The sequence below is a fragment of the Dendrobium catenatum genome, unplaced genomic scaffold, assembly GCF_001605985.2.
Source record: "Dendrobium catenatum unplaced genomic scaffold, ASM160598v2 fragScaff_scaffold_1712, whole genome shotgun sequence".
In the NCBI taxonomy this organism is placed as follows: Eukaryota; Viridiplantae; Streptophyta; class Magnoliopsida; order Asparagales; family Orchidaceae; genus Dendrobium; species Dendrobium catenatum.
Genome location: NW_021320174.1, coordinates 212,297 through 217,132, shown reverse-complemented (window position 1 = coordinate 217,132; position 4,836 = coordinate 212,297).

Below are 4,836 nucleotides of genomic sequence, written 5' to 3'. Positions count from 1 at the left end.
ATAACACTAAAATTGAAATATATATAGAAGAAAATAACAACATACATAAAGAAAAAAATTGAAATTATGCTTAAAACATAATAAAAATAAAACACAAAAAAGATAAATAATAACACAAAACATATAAACAAACCTTAACATACTTATACCTGATTGGAATTAACAATTGAATCCTTAATGATTTAGCATAAGTTTGTTACATTATCATCTTGCTCCTATTCTGATGTTCAGAAGCTAAGTCTGCCTAAAAGATTTTTTGCTTCATATCATTTGCCTTTATTGCGTTTTTCTTATTTTCTCACTTTTTCTTTACAGGATAAGTTTTTAAATTTGGGCATTCAAATTTGAGACTTCTAGGCTTCCTGCAACCAAAGCAAATAACGTTAGAAGAAAACATAACATTTTTACCTTTACTCCATTTTTATTGATGCTTATGCTTGGGCTTAAATAGACTTTCAAATTTATTTGTTATCAATTTTATCTCCTTACTCTCATCATCTAATAAGCCACATTCATTCATATCTTTGAATTTTAGCACTATAGTCTTCTCATCATTTGCATCCAAAAGTCTTCGACTCACACTTTACTCATAGGAAATGAGGGAGCCGATTAGATTGTCAATAGAATAAGCATTCGCATCTTTTGATTCACATATAGTCGTGACTTTGGAATCAAATTTATCAAGTAAAGAATATAGAATTTGTTAACCTTTTCAAACTTTAAGGTTTCTCTATTTAAGGCATGCAAAGATGTTATTAACTGAGTAAATTTAGCATGCATGTCTGAGATAGTCTCATAAGATTTCATGCTGAAATGTTCAAAGTCATGTAGTGAAACATTCAACTTGGATTGCTTGACTTCACTAGTACATTCATATGTAATATATAATTTATCTTGAATTTCCTTGCCAGTAGTACATGTAGAGATTCTCATGCAATCTTCAAAATTCAAAGCATAAAAAAAAATAATTCATGCATTTAGCATTCAATTGAGTATTAATTTATTCTATTATGCTCCATTCAGTAAAAAAGAATATTAGTTTTAACCCCATTTACAACAGGTGATGATATAAAATAACTAATTTGAACCATATTCATTTCTCCTTTTATAAGAAGAGAACCTTGACTCATTTTCACCCTCCTTATGAGGCAAAGAACCTGGGCTCCTTTCCCCCCTCTTGGAGACACAAATAATATTAAATCACTTTCACCTTCCCTAGTGTGGTAGAGTTGTCGAGTCCTTTGACACAAAAGAGATTTTCTTCTTCCCAAAACTTCCATCATGACAAATAATGAATATGATGGTACTAAGATGCAAGCTTATTGGAGAAACAATGTAAAACCTCATCCACACTCCCTTAAAAACCACATGGATCTTCTCCCTCTCAAACTCCACCCTTTCCTCTCCCTTTCAAAGCACTCTCTTCAAGTTTTCTCCAAAAGAATGGAGACTAGAAGTATGCCAATGACTCTTAGAATGTATTTAGATAAAGCTTAAATATAGGGCTTTAAAAGATCCTAAAAATTCAATTCAGTTGTCAAAGATTATACAGTACGATCGCATGATCGTCTAGTACGATATATAGAATTTAACTTGTTAGTAATGTACAATCATCAGTACAAATAGTTCAATTTGCATGTTAGTGTTGTATGATCATTAGTATGAATGACTAATTATGTAGTACAATTAGTTTAACTAAAATATAATTCATCTAGGATGAATAATGTGATGACCAAAATTATCTATACTGATTGTACAATACGATCCAGTTCATATAGTACGATCAAAATATCAAAATTAAGTAGATTTGATTGATTAATTATAAGATTAAATTAGGTAATATTTTAAATATCGTATAGTATGATCAGGTTTGTATAATACAAATAGAACAACTTTTTAAATTCAAAGTTTTGCCTAATTTAATAAATAGCATGGTTTCTAATTATAACAGATCATCGAGTACGATGTAGTGTTCGTAAAGTATAATTAGTTATATTTCAAAAATATTTTTCCAATGAAAAAAATATTTTAATTAATTTTTATAATAACATATCATCCAGTACGATATTAACTGTATAGTATGATGTACATAAAAATTAAAATATTTAAAATTATTTCTCCTCCCCATGTGTGTGTGTGCATGGTCACCAGGCTAGCATACACCCTTACAGGACTTGACTCAAGAAGTTAAAATAAATAAATGAAAATTAGACACTCTTTCATTATAACAAATTCTACCCAATCTTGAGCCTTGAATCTTCAAAGAATATTGTATGTTGTGCCTGAAATGTTAGTTAACACACAAACCCATATGCACTACAAATACTAGGAGAAATAAAGAGGTAATTAATAATATTTGTCATCATCAAAATCATACTCTCGAGTCCGAGTTACAACAAATACATGGGATACCAAAGGTGATTATTTTTAATAAAGATGGTAGGTTCACCTCTAGGTTTTAGGGGGTATTCAATAAGTTTGGGTACCAAACTACATTTCAATATAGTTTTTCATCCACATACTAATGGATAATCTGAGAGAATATTTAGATATTCGAAGATCTTTTAAGCTTGTATGTTTTAGATTTTAGCAGTGGATGGGAGGATCATATCCCTATGATCAAATTTTCTTATAATAATAACTTCTGATCAAAAGTAGGTCCTTTATGAAGCTCAATTTAGTAGAAAATATAAAACTCCTTTATCTTGGACAGAGGTGGGTGAAAGGAATCTGATAGGGCCAACTTTAGTTGATGATGATACTGAAAAAGATTTGTTTGATTAGGGATGGACTAAAAGCTATGAAAGATATAAAGAAAAAATATTTTGATGCTAAGCACTAAGCAGTAGATTTTCAAGTCGGAGACTTCATATATATGAAAATTAAGCCTATGAAAGGCATCAGTAAGGCATCAATACGTTTGGCAAAGAAGTGAAGCTGAGTACAAAGTATGTTGGACCATTTGAAGAAACTTAAATGATTGAAAATTTTTAATAAAGATTGCAAGTGCTATATTCTATGTCTAATATTAATAATGTGTTACATATGTTGCTTCTAAGGAAATAGGTATTCAATTCAAGAAATCAAATACAAGTAAAAGAAGTTGAGGTATATATAATTCTAAATTGTATAGGAGAGCTAGAAAGGAATATGGGAAGTAACGTTAGAAAGCTAAGGAATAAGCATACTCTAATAGTCAAGGTGCAATAAAAGAAAATGTATTAAAGAGAAGCAACTTGGGAGAAGAAATCTGAGATGAGACAGTTGTACTATGATATGTTTCATTTATTTGAATTTTGAAATATCGAGGATGATATTTTTTTTATAAGAGGAGAATTATAATACATACACCTATTGAATTAGGATATTATTGTTCCTATTCTCATATGATCTGAAAGAGTGAACTCATTGAATTTTTGCATTTAAACCCAATTGCATGTATCTGGAATTATTTTATATGCATGTAAAGGCCAACATGTATTCTAAAGCAGTTCCTAGTGGTCTATGTGCATGTTTGTGAAATATAAAATTTCTCCCTTGAGGTGCCATAGTGTTGGGGTAAGTGGTTTCGCGGTGCTAAGCACTCTAAAATTTTTGCAATTAATTCATGATGCGGTGTTGTGACATGCATAATTGGGCGTCATAGTGCTCGACCAAAATTTAAAATAAAATATCATTTTCCACTAAACCATCTCATTCCATCCAATTGAGATAGCTTGCTAGAGAGAGATAGAGGACGAATCTTAAAGAGAGAAAATAAGTTTTGGGTAACTCTGAATTATTTTCAGCTATTGACCCAACTATGAAATAATAGTTCAGCATGATGAAAGTTATATTTTGCCTATAAAAATTTTCAAAAAAAAAAATTAATTAAATTTATAATTTCATTAGCAAAAAATGGGGCTAACTAAATAACTATGAAACATTCACTTTATAACTTTCTGCATGTTATAGATATGACAATTCTGAATATTTAGATTTTTTTTAGAGATTTTTCACTGGGAAAAGTAGAAAATGTGAGATTTTTTGGCAAATTAACAAATTATTATGAATCCCAAAAGTGATGTTATAATATAATTGAAGCTTTAAAATAATACTTAGAATCTAGTAATTTGATTATATTCTGAAATAGTACGTTTTTGCTCAATAAGATATTATGCTACCTACAATTAAAGCATTTTTTAAAATTCTTAAATAAGTTTATGTACTTTTCCTTTACTATAGTAAAATGAATTATATTCTTATTGATTGAAATATGTGATTTTGATCAAATCTGGTATGGGTGGAGGAAGCTTTATTCTACTGCTAAATGCACATGCTAGTGCCAAAGGCACATTTTGGTGCTATATGCATATTTTGTTCTAATGGTTGGCATTAGAAGTCATAAGAGCATGTTTTTTAATATCCTAGCACGGGAGTCATAAAAAGGGTAAAAATTCTCTAAATTCTATTATGATGGGAGGTATAAGAGCCCGAGGGAAATATATTATTCTCTACATTGATATATGAAGTGCTTATTTATTTCTCTTACACTACTTTTTATAATTATGATAACTGTAAACACCATTATGTTTTAGTAAAATGATTAATATGAATTATTTTAAAACTCATATGAATGCTTAATAAATAATTATTTGGAAATTTAGATATGTAAGTACGACCTGTTGAGTTGTGTTAGCTCATGAAAGTTCGTTAGGGATGTTAAGCCCTATGAACTTAGTCCCAAGCTAACCAAGAGGGGGGGTGAATTGGTATTTTAAAAATTTCTTTTTACAAAGAACAAAAATCACATAAACCAAAATCACACCACGAGAAAAATAAATGCGGAAATTAAAA